We start from the raw sequence: 24,929 nt of genomic DNA on the forward strand, positions 1-24,929 counted from the left end.
TCACCTTCAAACTCTGCAGTCCAGCTGGGTTTTGGGGAGAAATGTGAGAGAAAAAGGGTAGGAAATTCTTGGGTAATTTTTTCATGCTTTGGAGGAGGATCTTGAAATGTAGAGAGGCTGCACAAAGCCAAGGCAGGAGGCAGGGCTGCCTGCCCTGGGCAATAGCGACTGCTGTGATGCAGAGTTGGGGTCAGGGGAAAGAGACGGTGGGGGACTGAGATGAGCAGTGTGGAGCGGGGAAAAGGAAACAGGCCAGGGAAGGGAGGAGAGAAGAAAAAGGTGCCTGTACATATAATTAAGCAACCTGCAAAATAAATCACTCTCCACCTCATGTTTGCAGGAGCTGCCACAGCAGGATGCGTGTGCCAGGAGCTGGGGCACCAGCTCAGGTCTGGGTTGAGTCCCTGTTAATTTGCACACTCGCTCCATGCCTTGGACATGTTGCTTGGCCTCCCCCCTCTGCCTGTCAGAAGGATAAATACCTCTGCCCACCTGAGAGATGTGCTGCAAATTAGATACGCTGCTAGGTGTGCAGACAGTACAGCAGGTACAGAAAAAGAACAATACCTCAAATGCTTTATCAAAATCAGATAAGGTTGCAGCCAGCACAGGAGGGGGCAGTGGCAGAGGTCTGTGTGCGGCTCCAGGGGTACGGGATGATGTGCAGGTTGCAGCTGGCGGCTGCTCTGCAGATGCAAACCAAAGTGCAGAGCTTTGGCTGGCATGACTCTGCAGCAGCTGCTATTTTGGGATGTGTTGCCCCATCCTAATGATGGCTGAGATGTGTTGAGTTTTATAGTTGCCACTTTGGAGCAGTGTGGGCGGTCAGGAATTTGGCTCAACTTGGAATAACGCCTTGGCTTCACCTCCCGTTGCCAGCCGGCCTCAGAAGGCTGCAAAGACCAAACATTGGTGGGCTTAGCTGAGCCTGCACGATGGGCAAGTCCTGGTGTGTCTCCATGGAGTGTGCACAGCGGGCAGGTGATGCTGAACATCCCCAAAACATGCACAATGAGCAGGTGATGCTTTGCCTCCCTCAGGTGTTGCTGTACGTCCATCAAAACACCATCTCTGCAAGCCCTGCAGTGTTGCTGGGGTAGGGGAGCGCACATGGGAGCTCCCTTGCACGTCTCTGTTTGCCCACGGAGGGCCCTGGAGAGAGGGAACCCCACATTTCTGCCTTTTTCATTTCCCTTCTTCTCTCTGGCATTTGGGCTGGGTTCACCTTGGCTCTCCTTGACCTCCAGCACGGTCCAAATGAAACCACACACTCTCCTCTTGCCGTTCTGCAGAGCCTCGCTTCGCTGTCATACCCACGGCACATTCATCCTGCTCCACTCCAAGAGCTGCCTGCAGTTCATTAAATATCTTAAAGGTGTTAATGACTTTTAAAAAAAGACCCAAACTGTCTGATGTTTTTCCAGCTCATTTCCTGCTGCTATCTCCCCAAATCCGGTGGGCAGTAATGACACGTCTGAGGCAGAAAATGGGATTATGATGAACAGAGTGAACACTGCTGATATGTGGACAACATTAAACATTTGCAGCTTCTTTTCTTTACCTTTCCCTTCTGCAGGTTTCTGTGTAAGCAGATCCTTGCACTGAGCTGAGCTGTCATCTCCCGAAAGAAGCCAGAGGAGAGAAGAGGAAAAGCTTTACACAAGCAGGATTTTTGCCAGAGAATCACTATTTATCTGACCAGAAGCAACACGTTGAATAAAACCAGACATTTTTTTTCCCTCTGTAAAATGTTGCCAGGATGCTCACGGCTTGTCTTTCTACAGACAGACACTGCAAATGCACGTAAGAGAAAAGAACCATCCAGGACTGCATCTTCCGGACCCATGGGAATCTGTATTTTAATGGGCAAAAGCAGGGAGTGGTGAAAGAAAAAGTGCTGGCTCTATTTGGCCAGGGAGAAATCGAGAGGTTAGTTAGGTGACTTGCCCAAAAGTTACTCAGCAGAAAGGGAGGTTCAGCCTGAGTCTTCCAAGTTGTTGGAATTAGATTCCAAGCTGTGCAAATTTTGCTCCAAAGACACTTCAGAAAGAAAATCGTTCAGAGGCGAAAACCAGGCAAGAAAAATCTCATTTAGGAAGCCTGCATTTTTGTGTATATTGCAGACCGTGGAAGTAAGCGCCTTCCTGCCCACTGCAGCCCACACCGAGGGGAGAAGAGAGTGTTTCTGAAGTTTGGAGTTGTCCTTACCCCTGTGAACCGTGCATCTGGATGAGGGAATGGAGCAGAAAACAGCTGGCAGTTTAGATGAAAAAATGCATTGGCTTTACTAAGCATATGATTGTCAAAGGTTCCTAAGCAAATCAAACCCAGTTTCTTTCAGAACAATGAGAAGCGCTTCTCAGCGACGGCTCTTCCCAGGCCAAGTTTCCTTGTTTGGAAGTAACACCCTGAAAATACTTCTCACATAAAAATCAAACAAAAAAAAAGAGGGTTCTTATACTGCCTTTAGTAAGGTCAGGCTGTTGCAGCCAGACAAACTGATCTTGCACAAATATTCCAACTATTTAGCTTTGTACAGTCACCTAAATGCTTGAATTGTGACATGTTTGCCTTCTAGGTACCAGTGCGACGAAGAGTAACAAATGGAGAAACTGGGTCATAAATAGAGGAGTGGAGATCCTGTGGAGCTCAGGGCTGCCCGTGCTGGACCTGGCAGATCCCTGGCTCCTACTATCGGTCTCTTATCAGGGCAAGAAAAAGATCTTGGAAAATTGGCACGAAGACCCCTCTCCAGGTCAGGTCTTCCCCAACACCACAGCCCCATGTTGCTCATCTGGGTTATTTTTCCTGTCTACCCAATATCCTTGAGTCTTGCCAGATTTGGGGCGCACCGGAGCAGATGTGGCTCAGCCTTACTTAGACAGGAGCTGGGTATCAGCATCACCTGCCGGGAGCAGCTTCACCCCCTTTTAGTGGCAATTCCCTGGTCATTTCAAAGCTGTCTTCAGAGACCACAGACAGGGACCTAAAACCACAGCAAGGCTGGTGAAAACACTGGCATGAATCCCTAACAACGAGGAACCACTGGACTTCTCATCACTCCAACAGTCAAGGTTCTTTTAAACACATTAACCACATGCTTGCACTGGGAAGGATGCGCTATGCAGCGTGTCCTGAAAATCACACTGGTGCTTGCAAAACAAGGACCACAAAGGGAAATAAAGGCTTGGAGAGCTCAGCTGGGTCCCCAGTGGTACCAACACAAGGGATTTTTGCTGCTCCCCAAGCCAGTACTTCCTGCCCCATCCATTGGCAGGTGAGAGCCCCATCCTGCAGTGAGAACACGTTAATTCAGCCAAGCCATTCCTGGGAGAAAAATTAAGCAAATACTCCAAGGTTTGCCACATCAGGCAAGTGACTGGCTGAAGTTAAACAAAAATAAAAGATGTTTCTCCTGGTTTTCTCCATGTCCCCCTCTCCCTCTCCCCACAAATCCTACCAAGATTACAGTTTTAAAAAGCACTTTCCCTTCAGTGTGGGAGGAAGACTGCTGGAGCTTTCATGCGTTTACTGCTATATTGTATTGTTGCTGCTTTTAACATGTTTCGCTCAGTTAAATAGTAACTGATGACAGCTACACACTTAAATCCTTTGGTGTTTTTATCATGGATTTTATATATATATCTCTTATAAAGAACAGCACACTGCAAGGCCTCTTACCATATCAAAAACAACAAAAAAGCACCCTATTTTTGTGTAAGGTATCAAAGCAATAACGTGTGCCAGTGCAGCGGAGCCAGCCTATCAGAGGTTTATCGGGTTTTATTGGCCTTGGGCAACTCTGCACACGACGGTCTTTAGAGTGACATGGAATTTATTAAACTTTTCCACAGCCTGACAATCTTCTCCAGGCTCGTCCCCACCCCCAAGCTCTTTTCTTTTGAAAAATGATTTCTGCCAATCCTGTGCTTTTAACGTGATTTTTTTTTTCTCTCTGTTGTTTTTTGGTGGTTTTTCTCTCTCTTTTTTTTTAATCGCTGGTCGCTGGAGTGCGACTCCTCAAGCATCTATTTAAAGAACCCCATTAAGGTCCCACTGCAACAACAACAATACAAAAACACAGAGGGAGAAGCAAAAAAGCAGCCACGCAGCCCATTACTGCCTGGTTCAGCCTTATTACACTACATTACTCGATATGACAAGCTCTGCATACATATGACACACACCAAGGTGTTCTTTTCTTTTCTCCTTTTTTTTTTTTGGTTGGTCCTCCCCACCCCGCAGCCTAATTTAGGCTTTGTATGGTGCCCTGTAATAAATTTCATCTTTCAGACAATAGCCTGTCGCCTTCAGCTGCCTGTCCCTTCCATAATCCAGCGCTGTTAAAAGCATCGCCTCTGCTTGCCACTTCCCATCAACGCAGGGATCATTAGGGTGATGCCAGCCCATGCTGATGGGGTTAAGGTGCTGCCAGGGTTTCCATCAAGCTGCAGTGCTCTCCCTCTTTTCCCTGTCTCCCCATATTCCTGTCTTTTTAGCTCTGTATGGCTTGGGTGCAAAAACCTCCAGCAGCTCTGGCTGTGGGTGCTGGGGGGACATCCGCACAGGCTGCCACACGCGTGCAGCGGGGTGTCGCTGAGTTCAGATGGATGGGTTTATTCGTGCCCACCTCGGGGCGTGCACCCGGCAGAAGGAAGGGGGAACTCACAAACGGCTGCCGGTTTGAAAACAGCCACAGATCAGATGGTTTGCAGGCTCTGCTCAGCTTCTCCTGCTCTCCTGTGCAAGGACTTCTGCTTCTGAGGTGGGGCAGCTCCCCAAGTACCCCCACAGCCATTAACCACAGGTGGCTTGACACCAGTTTCTTGGACAGCATAGTGGGACATTATTTTTTGTAACTTTTACCATGTTTCCTGTGTGTGAACTTCCCCCTGCAGAGCACCGGTGGCTCAGGGACGTGGTGGTTGCCATGATGTCTTGTTGGACCCACTGATGACCAACACTTGGCTCCGGTACATCGTGCAGCAGCTTCTGGACATCTGCCCAGTGCACACAAACACCACTATGCACGGTCACCGGCAGGAAGGACTCCTATTGAAAATGCCGCGTACCTCCTCTTACATCCTACACTCAATTTCCGGCATTATCATCATCTCATTGCGTTATTTATCACTCCTTATGTCCAATGATATGATAACTACTGCACAGAAAGGGCTAGGTCCTGCCCTAATCAGATGGCAATCTAATTTCTAAATATTATCATTAGAAATAAGTAAATCCTCTAAGCAGTGTGCACCGCACACACTGCCCTTTCACCTTCCATCTCCAGCTGCTGGCAAGGGACCATGCAGAGCTATTTTCATGCTGAAATCTGCCCTATGGAGACATTCCCCCCCTCCCCTGCTCTCTTTGGGGGGTTTCCACCCAAACCCCCAGCACTGCCCTTGCAAACCCACTTGTTGGCAGGGGCAGAGCAAGGCACAAGGTGATGTTTCTACCTCCTAGTTCTATACCTCTGAAAGACACTGAAAAAATAGTTTGCTCATCCAGGAGGCAAGAGGAGCAACAGCAGCATCACCCGAGCTCAGGCTGGATCCTCGGGCACCAGGACCAGGCTGATCCCAGCACTTGCCTCTGCAGGAATTTGTTCTTTATGGTTTCTCTGCAGTTTTCCATTGGGCCCCAAACTCAGGACAGCAATCGGCATGGCAGGTACTACACCCCATTGGCTCAGTGTGCTGACAGTGTCTTGTCACTGATTTTGTTCTGCATGCAGAAACTACTGGTCCCTGGATAGGGCTTGATGCTAACCCCAAAAGATGGGGCGTATGGGTGTGAGAGACTGATGGGGAAGCAGCAGGAATTATGTCAGCGTCCTCTTGCACGTGACAACGCTGCTGGTTTCCAAGGGTGGGTTCTGCCTCCCCCTACTCCAGACATGCAGAAATATCTACATCTGTGCTCATCAGCGCAGCCGCCTTTAGGAAAATGAGCACTTTTAAAGCACAATCCATCTGACCTATTTTCTGACATGCACCTCAGGATGAGATGAATCGTGCACTAGCACTGCCTATCAGCTAAATGGGGAATCTGGATGAATAGCTCAGCTGAAGCTGCCTAAATTTGGATACACAAGCCTGGGTCTGGGTGCTGTAACCCGGGAGACTATGTCAGCTTCTACACAGAAGCAACTGCCAAAATTTTATTTACTTCATTTATGCTCTTCCATTAAAATCCAGCTTTCTCACCTTGCAACACTTCTCTCGCCTGCTTCTCACAGGAGATTAAGGTGATGCTTACAGACAAAGTGCTCCTGAAGGGTGACTGCCTGAGATGAAAAAGAAAGAGCAGGGTGGGGGAATAGATGACGATGTGCAAGACTGGAGCTGCAGTGACAATCAGCCCATATGATGTCACCCTAGTGTGCTCATAAAACCAGCTGGGATGTCACAGGTGGGCTTTGCAAATCCAGAACGTGAATCCATGGAGCAACACAACCCTTTTGCTGATCTCAGGCAGTTATTCCTGAATAAATGCTCCAGGTACAAAGACCACATCCCCTTTGATTCAAAACACAAATGCACAAGTGACAGTAAGCGATGAAGCTGCAGAATCTGCACTAAGTCGTAAAGCAGAAGGTACTCCTGAGGGCTCATCTCCCTGCAGAAGAAGACATATGGTGCTCGACTGGGTAGTTAAGCAAAAAAAAGAAGAAACAAATAAAGCAGCATCCTTAGGATATAAGTCAAACGAGCCAGCACATCGCTATCTAGCAGCAGCTTGACATAAAGATCTCACGGGCTGGACATGACTTTTCAATGGATCCTGAGGAAACAGAGGATCCCCATAAGATCCTCAAGACGGTCTCAGCCCACAGCCGCCCTGGGTTTCCCCAGCTCCTGCCTTGCGTGGAGGTGGGATCTCCTTGCTCCTATTGACCCCTCTGCAACATCCCCTTCCAGCCACCTACCAGAACCTGGAGTATCAGAGACTGAACTGCCTTGGTATTTAACTGATCTCTCTCTGCTACGTGTTTCCTTTATTAAATAAAAAATAAACCAGTATCTCTTTGCCCTGGAGAAGCTTTCAATAAGATGGATAAATATATATAATTAGCCAAGGAGAGAGCAAACTCCAGTGAATACAATACACCCTGTGAGACAACCCTCCATTAAAAGCCTCCTTGTTTAAACTTCAATATTTTAGCAATAGTGACAAAGAAACACAGAGAAAAGCATTTATTTTTCACTTTTTATTTAATCCCATCAAATGGGTTCATCAGATAATTCCCTGACAATTTCTCGTGCCTTGGATATCCCATCCCCTCTCCAAAAAGTCCTATTTTCCTGGGTTTCCTGTCTAAACCAGAGCCCAAAAATCTCTCCTTGACCTTCCCATTTTACCGGGCAGCCCTGTGGGATGCACAGAGTGAATAACACAGACCTGAGAGGCGATGGTGCTGCATCCCTACAGCACAGCATCCTCCCAGCACCCGGGACACCAGAACAATGACATGAACAAAACATTCACACAAGGGACCTGGCCAACTACCTGACAAAGTCCATATATGAATTCATGTGCCCTCTTTTGCTGAGCTTCTTTTCCAGCTTGATGAGCTGCCACCAAAAAAGCCACTCAGGCACAGGAGCAGGTCCAAGAAGGGGAGCAGAGGCCACGCTGTTCAACACACTCTTTAAATGCTGTATTTTCCAAGCTGGAAAATGGGAATAGCCCATTGCAAAAGAGAAATCAAAGGGTGGGAGTGAGAGGTTTGGCTTTTTGCGTTGTTTCCTTCGGAGACGAGATCTGGACTGACTGCAAACATCAGCGTGCTGGGCTCCCCGGGGGGAATTAGACGCTGAGCTTATTCCTCCTGCCCTGGAAAACACCGCGGAGCTGCTGCTGCAACCTCCGGCCTCGGTGTCCTGCAGCAGCCCCAGCTCAGGTTGTGTTATCACCAGCAGCAGCCCCAGTTTTCAGGGCTGTTGTACCGAGCAGATCCAGAATATTTCCCTAGGGAAGAGCTATTCATTCATTTCCACTGTCTGCTAATTTAAAAATGTGAATAACCGTTCGATTCTGCATGCCAGAACTCAGCCTTCGACATTTAGACCAGTGTGAAATTTAAATAAATATGATAGCGACATTCTCAGAGCACAGCAAGGGGATTAGCTTGTGGAAATGATGCTACAAAGCCTTAGGTATTATAAAAGAAAGGGATAAGTGAGGCATTCACCTGGTCTAAATAAAACATGCTGGTACCTGTAGCCCAAGTCTTGGCATACATGAGACCCAAATCAGATAGCAAGAACCTAGACCCTTCTAGAGGAAAAGGAGGATGAAAACCAGGGATTCATAGCTCCAAAGACTCTAGATTAAGAAAAAAAAAGTGTGGTTTTTTTGGTGTCTAACATGACAGAACTACCACTTCTGCAGAGAACAGACAACAGGTCAGGCTCACACACGTGAGGTCTCAATGCACCCAGCCCTCATCTACCCTCTCTTGCCCAGTTCTGGATCTGCTGTACACAGAAGAAAAGGCGATTTCTGACATTTTAAGATCTCTATACAATCTCAAAGTGGATTATAATGACCTTAATGAAACAGAAGGATGAGGCAAATACTGCGATCAGCCACAATCCAGAATCAGCGCCTCTCCTCTTTTATCTTAGTCTTTATTGAGTAAAAAGTGGACCAAATATGGCATAAATAAACTAAGCCTACATTAGCTGGACTTCTGGTTTAGTTTAGTTTACACTCTGCAGGATTTTCACAAAGTTGCACTGGAAATACTGCTATTTCCACAACGGTTTATCATTGTTATACTATTGCCACAATTACCCGTCATTACAATCAAATTTGTATCAGGACAAGAAAATGGTTCCTCAGAAATTAAACAGCACTCCCTGGTGGGATAATTCCTTCTCCTGAACTTTCCAATAATGAAAACCAAGCAAATTTGCTGTAATTCGGACCACAGAAAACCCTCTACTGTTAAACCAAATTCTAACTCTTTTATGAGGACAATGACTGGGCGTTCAGCAGAAATCTCCCCAAGGTACCTAAAGCTGTAAGTGCTTCCTACACAAGATTACAACATCCCTACGTAAGTTAGGCTCCAAAAATCAGACAGCTGGGTTACTTGTGCAAATTCCAACAAAGGATGAGCTGGGAATTAAGAGCGGGTGAACTGACCTCCAGCAAGACAGAAGGAAGTATTAATATATTCAGTCCTGAGCATCAGGGCATTTCCAAGGACCAAAGGTCCCACCCGGTTCAGGGCTCTGTGATCTTTGCTAAGACTTGTTTTCAAGGAGCATCACCCTTTAGCAGCTTCCCACATCAGCCCCAGCTTTGCGTGTTCCCCGCCTTGGTTCAGACCCTGGCATTGTTGGGGTTACCGAGACTTTGCCACAGCTCCTTTGCTCTACAGCACTGTGGTATAGGTGTGCACACAAGCTTTAGAGCTTCAGAGAGCACGGTCCTGCATCTCCATGTCCCTCCATCAGTCCTCTCCTCCCCGCACCTCTGCTGCCCACACTGCCATTGTGTGCAGCCATGAGACAAACCCAGTTCTGGCACTTGTTTGCAGAGGCCTCTTAGAAAGAAAACTCAACGACTACCCAGGATTTGACATTTTTTTTCCCCTTCCGAACAGAAATCCTCGCACAGAAAACAGAGCTCATCTGCATGGGAAACAACCTGGGGGAGGCTAAATCGAGAGCAAACCAGAAGTCAAGACTCGCTGCAAAACCCACCACTTCTGCTTCAGGTGCTCGGCATGCACGCCTGACCTGGCTTGCTCTGACAGAAACACATAGCAACCCCTACCAAAACAAGACACTCCGCTGCACACACTCTTGCCCCTGGGGAGGTGATGAAAGGACAAAAATCCCCATGTGAGAGCTGCTAGTCACGTTGCTCGGGGGTGTTGCAGGAAGGGGCTCTGATGCCCCATGATGAACAATCCCACAAGCCTGCATTGAGCCAACACATCTTGATTTTGTACCATGTGTGTATATGCACACACATACACGTACATCCATAATGCAGCCTATTTATAGTGTATCATTGTGCCCTAGTTCAGCCGTGAGTTTCACAGAATCATAGAATCATTTTGGATGGAAAACACCTTTAAGATCATTGAGTCCAACCCTAAACCAAATACCGCCAGGCCCACCTCTAAACCATGTCCCTAAGAACCTCATCTACAGATATTTTAAACACCCCCAGGGATGGTGACTCCACCACTTCCCTGGCTGGAATCTTGACCTGCAGAGGGACAGGGTACCCAGGAGCATCACGCTCGCTCAGCAACCCGCTGAGTCCTTTGGGCTCCACCTGCACGCTGGGGCAGGACCCGACCTGACCCTTATCTGACGGTGCAGAATTAGACCGAACGTCATAATCCCAAGCACAGAAAAGAAGGTCACAGCCAAGCATTTTGATTCAGACCAGTTCACGCCCGGCCTTTGAACCTCGGGCAGCAGGGTGGGGTGGAAGTGTGGGTGTGCAGCTGAGTCACACCAGCCCAGCCCAAGGGCAGCCCGAAAGTGACCCAGAGAGAGCACTGCACCCACAAAAAGGAGATCAGATAACCACAGCAAAGAGCTCCACCAGCTCTATTAACCCTCCTGCTCTGCAGGATGGGGATGCCTTTGTGCTCCTCCCTTAATGCAGCTACAGCTCTGGGGTGCCAGAATAATGGGAAATGCTGCAAAACCCCTCTGGGGGAGATGGGTTGAGGTGTTTGTACCCCTTTCTCTTATCTCCTTTGCTGCAGCTGTGGATGTTCCAGGTACCCAGGTCCTTTCAGGCCTCCCTGAGTCCCATTAACCCCCCGCTTGCCCCAGTGCTGCAGGCCAGTCCCAGTTAATAGGGTATAAAATATATGTCCTGTGGACAGTGTTCTGCTCACGGCCGTTCAGTCCCATCAGGTGCTCCCTGGTTCATCTCACCAAAGACGGTGGCTACCAGCACCTGATTTACCTCCTCTGTGCCATTTACTGCCTCTCTTTTTTATGTGCATGGATCATAGCCCCTCATATCTACCTCATCTTTAAAATAAATGTTCCCCCTCATCCTTCAGCCTCTCCTCATACAGAAGTCTTCCCGTGTCTCCAATAATTTTTGTTGCCTATGTCCTGACCCCTTCTATTCCTGCTGTATGTTTTTGAGACAGATTGACTAGAAATGAACACACTATTCCAGGCAAGACCACAGCACTGATTTATGTGCTGGCATTGTAATACTCTCAGCAATATTTTTAATCGCATTTTTCCTCAAGTTTTCTTTACTATCTGGTGGCAGCTGTACACGGAGGGTAGAGATTTGGACACGGATGTCTCTGTTGATGCTGCTTTCCCCTTCTCAAATGGTTACAGGCAACTTAGACCTCAACATCATGCACTCAGTGCTGCTTCTCATGCACACTTTGCCTCTCTGCCCACCAGCACACTGCCCAGCCCTCCAGCTTTATCAGAGGAAAACCCCTGCAAAGTCTTCTACCTCTTTTCCTGAGTAGCCAAAAGATACCTCAGGCACTTGCAAATTTTGCTGTTCTCCTTTTCTTTTTTTTCCCCAGCTTATGAACAGTTATGCTACATAGTACCGGGTCCTGTACACATCCCTATTGCACCCTGCTGTTAAATCTTCAGCAACTTTTTCACCTCTCAGATGGTTCCTCATGCACAGCTGAGCTCCTGTAACCTCCCTTCAGCCCAGCTGGCAGAAAGGGCAGGGATATTTGGTGAGAGACCACCCATTTTACAGCACACAAAGTGGAGGCTGAAGACTTCTCCTTCCTCCCTGGGATAAAAGATTTGAAACAGAAGAAAGAACATGGGGAAGAGGTTGGGAAACAACTTTCCTGGAGAAGACCATCACAGCAATGAAGCACAGTGGTGCAAACAGCTGGGAAGGACCGCAGCCACCTGGGGCTAAATAAATCCAGTGTCCAAGGATGCAACGAGCTTCAATGCAACCAGCTCAGGCACCTCTGAGCTCCAGCACGGCAGGACATACGTGTCCCCACCACCGGGCGTTATTCTGGCCAGCAAGGCGGTCCTGGTTTTGCCGGGCGAAGCACTGGGTGCAGAACCGGCTGCTGCAGACACAGCTCCCAGCCAAACCCTCTGCGTTTTTCCAAGAACTGGAAATGTGTTTCCCCCGTCACCAGGCGTGTTTCTATTCAAATCAGTATCAGCCATTCCGTAAGATATTTGCCTTCCTGCATTTATTTTCCAATAACAAAGCTGTCCTCAGCTCTTTAGAGCTGGTATTTTTATTTTATTTAGTTAATATTTTTAAACATTACTACTGCTATAATAAATGTTAACTATTTGTGCAGAGCTCTCAGTGCCTTGGCAGGGGCCTTTATATGTGCAAAATAATAGCAAATCATAATAAATAATAATAATAAATTATTATGGTTGATTACAAGGGAATGTGCTACATTTTTATAAGCTCTAGACCACCTACAGCTCACAAAATATAATGGGAAACATTAAGCCTTTAACTGGTTTTATACATTCCCTTCCCCCGCTTCCACTCCCCATGTTCTGTAATAGATTTACAAACAGTGTAAGGGGGGAGAAAAAAAAATCTTCCCTTATAAGAATAGCATCAAAATTCTCCTCAGCTTTCCAGCTGCTGAGTGTTTCTGAAGCCTTCAGTGAAATGCAATTAGTATCTTTTACCGCCTGCCTTCTGGGGATACTGACATTATTATCTTATTGCAGTTTCACCTTGACATGCAGATCACAAGGCAGCGAGCTGGATTCTGTCTGGAGACGCCTTGAATTGTGGCATTGCCCCAGCTGGCTCAGCGAGTCGGGAAAAGGAGCAGGGGGGAAAAAGGAAAGAAAAGCCATTTTCTTATCCTGGGGATCTCAGCTTTCAAAAGTAAACGCACAAACAGAGGGAAATGGGAGAGAGGGAGGAAAAGCGTGTTCATCCTGAGGTCCCAGGGGGGTTTGCCAGCTGGGGAGCGGGTGATGCTTTGTGCCAGCCCAGAGCTGCCAGCGTGGGTTTGGGCTCCGAGCAGGACCCGCTGCCCTCCCTGCCAACCCCCAAGAACATCACAGTTCCATATGGACATGTTCCCGGATCGCTGCATTTCACCTCAAAAGGGAAAAAAGCAATGGAAAGGGAGGAGGAAAGGAGGAAAAACCCACCGTCAGATTCACTTTACATCCTCCCAGAAACGATCACAGGGACTCGATGCCTCTCTCTGTAGCTGCACTAATAAGTTTGGCCTTATGCAACGCTGAGCCACGCGCTGGGGAATGTTTGCAGCCGCGCAGGTCTCTCCTCCGAGGCTTTTTGTGATCAGCAAAACCTGACATTAAGCTTCAGCATGTATAGCTTGAAAGAACAACCTGTCCTATCTCCACCAGGCAGCATTTCTCCAGCCCCTAAAGCTGTTTCAGGGCAGTGCTGAGCCCATGTCCCCCCTCCCTGCAGCGCTTGGGGTGGGGAGTGCCGGCTTAAAACCAGCTTTGGAGACAAGGAGATGGGTAAGGACCATTTTGAAGCCCATACACACACAGTCTTCTCTTAAGCAACCCAAAACCTGAAGCTAAAGCATCCCAGTGACTCCCAGTATCCTTAAACTGGAACCAATAACTACACTGTATGAAAAGAAGTGTTGTTTATTCTTATAACACTGATGAATCCATTATCACAGCTGGGAAACAATATTCAACCAGAATTCACAAAACAGATGGCGGAAGCCTGGTTGACTTCACCTTCCACAGGTGACTGAGGGCAGATACAATGACTCTGATGTTTGTCAGATGAGCCACAGCTGGAGGTGGTTTGGGTGCAAAACCTACTTTGGAGCTGCAGAAATTGTGTTACACATGCAGTCAGCAGAAAATCCAACCTGTTCCCTGCCTTTTTCCAGCCCATTCTTCTCTCTTATTACTCTTAATTAATACTAATTCTCTGCATTCAACCCTAATGGTCTCATACCCCTGAGAAACCAACATATGATGATTTTCCTGTATTCAAATCTCTCTGCCCCTAAGAAGGATGAGATAGGAAGCCTCCAAGGATTCATACCCAGGGAGATCCCTCCCGAACTGCCTCCCTTATCTGAGTTCTGGTGTTTATAACTCCAGTGGGAAACAAGAAGAGATGCTTTCCTGGTACTTGGCTACTTCCAGTTCACTTTCCACCAAAAATCACCATGCCCAGAGAGGTGCAAAAAATGAGACTAACAGATATTCAGGACATTTCCAACATTCCCCTGTCTCTCATGCACCACCCCATTCCTGGACATCTCGCTGATTTTAGGCTGGTGTTACAAAACCCAGCTTTTAGGCAGATTATTTGGTGCTCTAATGCACTGCTTTAGAAACACTATTAAGAGTAGGTTTATAAGAACCCAAACATCACCCCAGCTCCCTTGTGTTGTACCAGGATGATTTCTGACAAATAATCATGATAGCCCAATCTGTAACACTCTCGTTTTACTATACAGGGTTGTAAAAGAGGTGCCATGCACGGAATCCTGTTGCCTCTTGAAATTTTTGTAAACATTTTTCATTTAAAAATATTTGGAAAGGATGGTTAAACAAAGAAACAAATACTAAATAAACCTCCTTGTTTTTCTGATGCTAGACTGGCACAGGCAGCTTCTAAGAATTAGCCGTTCCAGAGAGCAACTGGTTAATTTCCAAGGGAATAGGGAGGGGGGGAAATGAGGATCTGTAGTAATTTACAGCTTAGCCTGTTTGTATTTTCTCTTTACAGCTCTCATCTGGATTACCAAATGCAAATTATTTATCGTATTTTACTGGCAAACTCTTCTAGCGCACTGGTACGTGGAATTCCTGATACCTTCCAAAGCCAGCTCTGCAGCTGGGAGGCTGCATCCCCCCTGAGCTTCACTTCAAAAGGTGCATGTCCCTTCGAAACCAGAGCAAGCACCTTCCCCATCACATTGTCACAGCACAAGGCCACCAGCATCCTAGCCCAGACCCCGTGTCTCACAGACACATCAGTGAGAGCTCCCCAAACTCTCGTTTTCTGTTGTTCTTACGATCCTCGTGCGGATGTAACATGAGGGTAAAAGGACCCAGCTGGTTTTAGAGGCTCTTACTTTCAAGATTCTAGGAGAGGATCAAATGAAGGAGAAAATTAAATTAAACAAGCAGCACTTAATTACGTAGGCTGCTTTTGTACTCTCCCCTTCCTCTATGCAGTAGTTTCCACCTGAAAATCTTGAAGTGCTTTAGAGCCGGTAATTATATCTCAGAACTGCTGCAGAGAAGGATGCAAGGGAAAGCGTATGCAGGTCACTTGATCTTGTCGGTTTGATTATACATTAACTTTGCATCTCTCCAGACCTCTGCTCTGCCAGGACACTCCTTGCAAGTTAACCTAAGGTCTGTGCAAATGCGTTTAATAATGTTTCTGAATGAGGGAGTCTATTAAAAGGGAAGTCGCAGACTGGTTCAGCAGGGAAAATGGATGTATGGATGGTCCTCCCGGGCACCCACCCCCATAGGGAAGGTGTCCTGGGGCAAATGCAGTGCCAGGGATCCCCCTGCTCTGGCCATCCCATCTGCAGAAGAGTGCCAGTCCCCCAGCACTTACTCTCATCCATGAGGACCCAACCACTGTGGTTGCAAAACCTGACATAATAATGTCAGCTTGGAAAGCCATATCACCTCCCTCGCTCCATTTGGGATGTTTGAAACCAGCAGCTAGGTAAGGATGCCAGCATAGAGGCCACCAAGAGCCAAGTTCATCCCCTACTAAAGCAATCCACGTGGGATGATACTTGGAAATGCCCACGATCACATAGATACAGGGCTTGGTAACATCCCTGCTCCTGTGCAGGAGCCCACAGGTGCTGACACCTCAGCCTCTCGCCCATGTGGCTACAGAGCTGAGCACTTCATGGGCCAAATGCTTCATCAGGGAAAACTCTATCAGGGTGGATATTGTCCTAGTCAGCAGCCAGGAGCTGGGATCCACCCTGCCAGCACAGCCCTTTGGGCACCGCAGCCTGCACACCAGAGGTGCCCAGGCTGAATGTCATCACCAAATTGCTTCAGAGAAGACTGGCTCCGTGGCATTTGAGAAGCCGTTGAAGAGCAGCTTCAGCATAATCTAGTTTAAGATGTTATTTTCAGAGAGGAACGAAAGCACGGGGTGATGTTCATCTGGCAATCAAAAACATTAGCAGAAGTTCTGGCAGTGGATCCCGGCAATGATAAAAATTAAAATGTTCTTGAAAGCATGAGCGAAAATCTGGTTGGCACAAACGTTAATGCAACACTGAGATAACTATAAAGACTGGGATCTTTTAGGAAAATGCAGTTTCATGGCAAGATGTGGGTTGTCTGAATTTAGAGTTGATGAGTTAGTTTTCTGTATTTGGAGTTAATAGGCTAGTTTGTTGTGTGAATAAAGTTAAGTGTTGCGGTAGTTGTGAGGCGACTTGGAGGCGGGGAGCTTGTGGTCGGTGGGGGTGCCTGCGCCCTGGAGCCCTGGAGCGGGGGACAGCTTGTGACTACGAGATAACGATCTTGTTACCATGCGAACACTGCCTGACTAAGATTCCCGCCTTAGCTAGCTTAATGTCTGTTAAAGTGATTAGCCAATCAGCATGAAACATGTGTGCCTTAGACTATATAAATGTATGTTTGCCATACAATAAAGCGGACACCTTGCTTGCATCAAGTTGCGTCCCCGTCTCTCAGTCGCGGCAAATTGGTGACCTCCGACGTGATCGTCAGCGACGAAACCGCCGAGGATTGAAAAACCGCCTACCTGGTGGCATGTCGCGAGTCCCGCAGAACGTGGAATGAGCTGCTGAAAGGAAGCAGGATAAGCCGGCCGGCCAAACAATCCCTCCGTCTGGAACGAGAGGTGAGCTGCGGGAAACTAGCAAAATGGGGAATCAGGAGTCTTCCCCTGAGAGAGACGTTTATGAGCCTATGAAAGCTCTACTTAAGAAGCATGGGAAAAAGACTCTTTCGGAACAAGATCTTAAGTTAATCCTTAAATGGGTGCAGGTTAAGATCCCCGCGGTGACTGCTTCTTCTATTTTTACGCGTGAACTTTGGGACGATGTGGGGGTAAAGTTATGGGACGCAGCCACCTCAGGAGATGAGGAAGCGCAGTATATGCTCCCCAGTTGGAGAAAAATCTTTGAAACCATAAAGGCACAAGAGCAAAATCAGCGAGGCTCCGAGGAGGGAGCTCAGTCACCTCCCTCCTGCCCTTCTAAAATCGCTGGTGGGGCGGAACCCTCTGCGCCACCGTTAGCTTGTGCTGCTGGATATCCCCCGGAGGGTGATCCCTTTGACCCGGGTCCGATTGACCCTGAAAAGGAACCTGATCTTTTTCCCCCTGATCCTCATGAGGTTTGGGGAAAGATTAAGCGCCAAGCGATAAACGAGGGGGAGTTGGAAATAGCCAGAACTATAGTAGCCCCCGTTATATACCAAGGACGGGGGAGGGCTCAAGCTCAGTGGGAAGCTCTTTCTTTTTCGGTAATTAAGGAGTTGCGCCGTACAGTTACCGAGCATGGGTTGTCTTCCCCTTATTTTGCAAGCCTTTTATCTTCTGTATTCGATACATATGTCATGACCCCACATGATTTAAAATCTCTCGCGCGATTGTTATTAACCCCAACACAATATACAATGTGGGAGTCTCAATGGAGAACGGGATTGCAGACAGTTTTGCTGGGTTATGCAGGACATGCTAATGCCGCCTTAGCTGCATTGACTATAGAGCACCTCACAGGAACAGGGCAGTTTTCGGATCCCGCGGCCCAAGCTAGGGACATTCCTCGGGAGGCTTTGGAAGCAGGCAGAGAAGAAGCGAAAAGGGCCTTGTTGAGAGTCCCTGACTCTGGCAGACCCCAAAAAGCATTCACTAGTATCACTCAGGAACCCCGTGAGCCGTATATGCAGTTTATGGATAGATTAAAACAAGCCTTAGAGCGGCAAGTTGATAACGTACAGGCTCGGGAGATTTTACTCCTTAAACTGGCTGTGGAAAACGCTAACGCCGATTGTAAAAAGCTCTTGAAGTCTCTCCCAAATCAAAACCCTACCTTAATTGAAATGGTGGAAGCCTGTAATAGAATTGGCACTATGGATCATAAATATGAGGCCATGGCTGCTGTTTTTGCGGCCATGCACAGCCCGATGGGCGCCGACCCACAGCGAAACTGCTATGGGTGTGGAAAACCGGGACACCTTAAAAAAGATTGCTTTAGTGCCAATGCTGGGAAACGACCCCAAATACCTGGAGTTTGTCCTAAGTGCCAAAAAGGGCGCCACTATGCTAACCAGTGTCGATCTAAATACGACTCTCAAGGGCGCCCCATACAGGGAAACCGATCGCAGAGCGCGGGACCGCGGCGCGCACAGACACAAGTTCCGCGACCGGCGCCCCCACAAACGCCGGGGGGGGAAACAGGAGTGTTTCCAGTCTCCGCCCAGCAACAGCAGGGAGCACCGGCCTGGACCTGGCAACCGCTCACACAGTAACACTACTTGACTCCTCTGTTCACTTACTGCCTACCAAAGTTGCAGGTCCTTTGCCCCCTCGAACGCAGGCTTTATTATTAGGAAGATCGTCCACCACTCTGTCAGGACTTTTTGTATTGCCCGGAGTAATTGATCCTGACAGTAATTCAGAAATCAAAATTATGGCCTGGACCCCGTTTCCTCCTTGTACAGTGCCAGAGGGAAGTCGTATCGCTCAATTGATACTGATCCCTAAGGAAGACTATGTCCCAATCCCTGACCAATTGCTCCCACAGAGACAGGGAAGTTTTGGATCTACGGGAGAACCACTAATTTTATGGGTTCAAGCCATCTCACAAAAACGTCCTATATGTCAATGCACCCTCATTCGCAGAGGTCAGCAAGTTATGTTAAGTGGAATTATTGATACAGGTGCAGATGTTACCGTTATTTCTCAAGCAAAGTGGCCTTCTAGGTGGCCTTTAGCTGATATCTCTCAGACATTAGCAGGAATTGGGGGGTGTGGAGCTAGCCGCCAAAGCGCAGAAATAATACAAGTTCAAAATTCAGAAGGACAAGTTGCCTCAGTCAAACCGTTTATCTTACCAGTACCTATGGTCTTGTGGGGGCGTGATGTCTTGTCTCAGTGGGGGATGTCTATCCAGACACATTTTTAGGCGGGGCCATTGAGGGGCGTGAAACCCTAAAGTTAACTTGGAAAACAGATACTCCTATTTGGATTGATCAATGGTCCCTGCCGCTGGAAAAACTTCACGCCCTCCAAGAAATAGTTAATGAACAACTATCTATGGGACATATTGTACCCTCTACGAGTCCTTGGAACTCGCCTATTTTTGTTATTAAAAAACTGACTGGCAAGTGGCGCTTGCTCCATGACCTCAGAAAAATTAATGATGCTATGGAAGACATGGGGGACCTGCAACCTGGGCTTCCGTCACCCGCCATGATCCCTAGAGATTGGCATTTAACCATCATAGACCTCAAAGATTGTTTTTTCAACATTCCATTGCATCCAGATGATGCTCCTAAATTTGCCTTTTCGGTTCCTAGCGTCAACATGCAAGCTCCTTTGCAAAGATACCAGTGGATTGTGCTACCGCAGGGAATGAAAAATAGCCCTACAATATGCCAATGGTATGTAGCAAAAATACTTAGTCCTATCAGAACTGTAGTACCTGCTGCATTGTTATATCATTATATGGATGACATTCTAGTGGCAGCACAGCACCATGAAGTCATGGAGGAAGCTGTAGCCCTTGTCGTGGCTGCTGTAAAATCAGCAGACCTCTGTATTGCACCAGAAAAAATTCAAAAAATACCACCTTGGAAATACTTAGGATGGCGTATAAGGGCTCAGACTATTGCTCCGCAACCTTTACAAATACAGGCGAATGTAAAGAATTTACATGACATGCAAAAACTGCTGGGTACAATCAATTGGGTCAGACCATTGTTAGGAATCACTAATGCGGATCTTCGTCCCTTATTCGAAATGCTTAAAGGAAGCTCGGACTTAAACGCTCCGCGAACTCTTAGTCCTGAAGCCATAGCTTCCTTGCATAAAGCTGCGGCAGCGATTACCTCCAGACAAGCGCATCGATGGGAACCAGAATTGCCTTTTCAATTAATCATCCTTAACCCTGCTAGACAGCCTCATGCACTTATTTTCCAATGGGATTGCCAGAAAACGGACCCTTTACTGATCATTGAATGGATTTTTTTACCTAACCAAGCCACAAAGACGATTTCTACCCAACATGAGATGTTTGCATCTTTAATCATCAGGGCTCGACAGCGATTACTTACCCTGGCAGGCACGGACTTCGCCCTCATATGTATGCCGGTAAGAAGTGTTTACTTGCAATGGTTACAACAACAATCAGATGCACTAGGTATAGCTCTGACTGGCTATGCAGGCCAACTCACTTCTCATCCGCCTTCTCACAAATTGTTAAGCATTGATTTCCACCTTTTACCTATTCCAAAGCGGAGTGACCAGCCTTTACAAGCCCTCACTGTATTCACAGATGGGTCTGGCAAATCTCACAAGTCTGTTATCCTTTGGTGGGATGATCATCAAGAACAGTGGAACTCAGATGTAGAGACTGTACAGGGTTCTCCTCAAATAGTAGAATTGTCTGCAGTTGTTCGAGTGTTTCGAAAATGGTCTATTCCTCTCAATATAATCACTGATTCTGCTTATGTTGCAGGAATTGTTAGCCGAGCAGAAGCTTCTGTGCTACGAGATGTTTCTCATACGGCACTGTTTAATTTGTTACAAGAACTCATCTTTCTGTTAAATTCCCGTCTTCACCCTTATTTTATTATGCATGTTCGATCTCACACTTCTCTACCTGGTTTTATTGCAGAAGGGAACCGACAAGCGGATTTGCTTACGCTACCGGTGCAGGTGTTACCAGATCGATTAGCGCAAGCTAGACTCAGCCACTCCTTTTTTCATCAAAACGCTGCAGGCCTTAAGCGTCAATTTGACCTCACTATACAACAAGCCCATAATATCATTGCGGTGTGTCCTGATTGTCAAAGGCACTCTTTCCCTTCTATAGCAGAAGGAGTCAACCCCAGAGGGCTACAGAGCCTTCAACTCTGGCAAACAGATGTCACTCATTTTGCTGAATTTGGTCGTTTAAAGTTTGTTCATTGCTCTATTGATACATTTTCAGGAATGTTATTTGCTTCCTGTCATATAGGAGAAAAAGCACGTGATGTGCAAAAACATCTAATGCGCGCTTTTGCTACTTTAGGGGTACCCTCTCAAATTAAAACTGACAATGGCCCCGCATATGTATCTAAAACCTTAACAACCTTTTTTGCCTCTTGGGGTATATCACACGTTACAGGTATCCCTCACTCTCCTACAGGACAAGCTTTAATAGAACGATCTCACCAAACCTTAAAACGCCTGTTATTAAAACAAAAAGGGGGAATAGGAGCTGCTACACCAGAGGAGCGAATACAGAAAGCCTTGTATGTTTTTAATTTTTTGAATTGTTCCCTGTTAGACAGCAATCCTCCAGTAGTTCGTCATTTTAGCACAAACACCCTTTTTGAACCCAAGATTAAGCCGCCAGTATTGATCCGGGACCCCGAAACAGGTAAGATAATGGGACCCTATCCCCTTGTCACGTGGGGAAGAGGCTATGCTTGTGTTTCCACAGAAAGAGGTCCCCGCTGGATCCCAGCTAAAAACGTGAGACCTTTTCGAGAGACATTGCAGCAGCCTCCTGAAGACATTCCTGGTCCTGATCCTGCGACTGACATAGAAGACACTACCGATCAATAATTGAATGAACTCTGTTCCAGAGGTTAACAAATGGGAGCTTAAGTGTCCCCAATGTGAAAAATGTAATCCGTGGATTTGTAGAATTTGTGCTAATTGTGGAAAATCACAGTGGCTAAATCACCATACAGTAGGACACTGGTGTGATAACTGCCTAACAATTGAGTGGAATACAGTTCAGGTGTTATTGATAACAGGTAGAGAGACAGAATATTCTCCCCGGTATGATTATTATTCTGACGATTGGGGGAAAATTGTAGCACAAAGGTCTGTGGACATTTTATATTCTAAGATTGAATGCGCCAAAGACATTCAAATGAGCATTATTAATAGTAATCCCATGTGTGTTACAATGCTTCCAAAATCAATAACTGCTTCAATGAACAAGATTTTCCTCGTGCAGCAAGGAGCGGACCAAGATCAGAAAGAAATTACGAAAACCCCCAGTACGGAGCTGTTAGTAAGATGTCCTCGAGTTGGTCGTTTGCTGACCTTGGGAGGGTCAGTTAATTAAAACAAAAAGGGGGAGATGTGGGTTGTCTGAATTTAGAGTTGATGAGTTAGTTTTCTGTATTTGGAGTTAATAGGCTAGTTTGTTGTGTGAATAAAGTTAAGTGTTGCGGTAGTTGTGAGGCGACTTGGAGGCGGGGAGCTTGTGGTCGGTGGGGGTGCCTGCGCCCTGGAGCCCTGGAGCGGGGGACAGCTTGTGACTACGAGATAACGATCTTGTTACCATGCGAACACTGCCTGACTAAGATTCCCGCCTTAGCTAGCTTAATGTCTGTTAAAGTGATTAGCCAATCAGCATGAAACATGTGTGCCTTAGACTATATAAATGTATGTTTGCCATACAATAAAGCGGACACCTTGCTTGCATCAAGTTGCGTCCCCGTCTCTCAGTCGCGGCAGCAAGAGAAAGCCCAGCTCATGTTTTACAGCCTCCTGTTATGAAATCACGCTTGTTACTCTCGGTTTGCTGCTCATGCAGGAACCTCTTGGGAGGCTGAGACAGGGACAATGCCAAAGCACCTGCCTTTGCTGGTGTGCTGGGGCTGGTGTCTGAGCTCGCAGGGGACACGGCACAAAGCAGAGGGGGACAGGGCACCAGCAACTGACCCTCTGCACAGTGGAGATGTAACATCAGCCCTGGCTGTGGGATTCCTGCCCACGGGATCCAGCATTCCATTTCAGTAGCCCCTGCATTCTCTGACAGCGAGGAAATTCTTTAGGAGTCAACAGATACTTGACATTTTTAATAGCCCAGGAAGGTTCTGTGGTTTTGCATTTTGTTTCGCATAACAAAGGCCTGATTTTTCTCTTATTTGTTTCAAGTAAAGCAGGAGTAACCCAGCAGCATTAGCTAAGCTCAAGTGTGGCTCAGCATAAGGACTAGAGACCCAGCCTGTGTCAGCCCAAACCAGCCTGGGGAGCCCCAAAATCTCCCTTTTCCCATCACAACCCTGACGCAAAGAGCCAAGGAGCCCATCTGAGCAGGGTCAGCCGGGGGAGAGCTGAAATTTCCACTTCTCCAAGGAGACCAGACCCTATTGTTCTCCCAGACTCTCTTATGATGTTAAGGGCCATAGATAAAAATAACTCGGACTCAATTGTTCTGCTATTTATACACTCAAAAGTCAACAGCATAAAAGCTCCCAGCCCTTGGGCTGTGCTGGAGTTGATGACCCATTTTCTGCTTGCTTGTCCTTGTAGGTGCCATGGGGGGAGCAGCGATGGGGCAGGGGAAATCAGGCTGTTTGAAGATAAAGAGGATTTTCGAAGGCTCAAAGGGCAGTTCAGCACGTAGCTCACCAGGGTACAGAGGCCCATTTGGGCCATTGTGTTCCCAAGGCCAACCAAGTCCATAACAATGCTGGAGTTGTATTTAAGAAGGACCCAAGTTATCAGCTCCACAGCATAGGTCTTCAGTTGGACAATGAATTGAAATCCCCAGCTTCTGGGGCTTGCCAAAGAAATAGATGGGTCTGAATACAGATGCAAAGCAACCCTCATCTGAAGGCCATCAAGGAAACCAGTATTTCCAGACCTCAAGTCTGTAACATAATGGGGCTTGTCAGGGAGATAAAAACTGAATTTCCTCCATGTCGAAACTCACCTGACAAATCCAGCTTTGCAAAATAACCCTAATTACTGAGCAACAATTTCATATTAACATTTTGGTAGGGAAAGCCACCTTATTCAGTGGATTAGAGCAGCAAAAGGCACATGAAGCTGGCGAAGCTCGACATCTGGGCTAAATGAGTCTGGGTGGTAGTTAATGGGAGCTTTGTTCTGCAAAATAACCCCACACAGGAGCACCCAGAAAGACAAAGTGACCACTCAGGTGTCATCTGTGGGGTTCGCTGGGAAGAATGTGCCACCAAAGTGAGAATCGGGCAGGAAAACTGATTTTTAAAGAAGGGAAAATATATTCAGCTTATACAAATGCCATTCAGAATGAAGATATCAGCTCTGCTCATTTACTTTGCAATCACCCATTAACTACCACACATTAATTATCTACCTTTAAGGTTGTTTGGTTTTGGTTTGTTTTTTCTTCCACGGCAAAAATTCGTTCATCTTAAAGCCAAATAAATGCCAAGAAAATCATGCCACCCACTACATTTATGATCAAAATAGCTATTTCTTTTGATGAGTTCCAGCAGTTACAATGGCCCAGCGAAAATTTATTCAGTGAAGATCACTCAATGCTGAATACTTTCCTCACTTATTCCCTCAGAAAAGCAGTTCTGTTTTATTTCCTCTTATAAGCAGGGTACTTTTTAATAGGGTAATTTGTACTACAAACTCCGGAAAACATGTTTTGATTTTTTTTGGTGTGCGATTCCTAAAGCCCTAGTTTTGAAACATACAGATAAAAGTGCTTTGACGTTGCAATTTCTTTATTTCCGGATTGCTCACTAGAGAGCCAAAAATCACTCCTTGCCTCTCAATCAAGGTCTGAGTAAAATTTAGACACTTGCAATAGGCAACCAGGCTTGTCGAGCTATTCCATAAAAAGCAGGAACCCTAGGCTAACACTTCCCAAAATGCTGACATTACATGCTCCTAATTATGCAGACCTTTATGAAGGATTTAAGCACAAATTTACCCCTATTCACTGCAGGTAACATTGATTTCAGTACAGTATA

General features: G+C 46.8%; 1 protein-coding gene and 1 long non-coding RNA gene across 14 annotated transcripts in view; one reads left to right on the forward strand and one right to left on the reverse strand.

Moving 5' to 3' along the window:
- The window catches only part of TNRC6C (trinucleotide repeat containing adaptor 6C), a 309,563-nt gene that overhangs the window by 129,376 nt on the left and 155,258 nt on the right, over positions 1-24,929 (reverse strand). The window lies entirely within an intron of this gene.
- On the forward strand, positions 16,305-22,656 carry LOC135575766 (uncharacterized). The gene is made up of 3 exons (XR_010467026.1): positions 16,305-16,845; positions 19,530-20,322; positions 21,659-22,656. It is a non-coding gene; the product is annotated as an uncharacterized LOC135575766 (long non-coding RNA).

The sequence above is a fragment of the Columba livia genome, chromosome 18 (assembly GCF_036013475.1).
Source record: "Columba livia isolate bColLiv1 breed racing homer chromosome 18, bColLiv1.pat.W.v2, whole genome shotgun sequence".
Taxonomy (NCBI): domain Eukaryota; kingdom Metazoa; phylum Chordata; class Aves; order Columbiformes; family Columbidae; genus Columba; species Columba livia.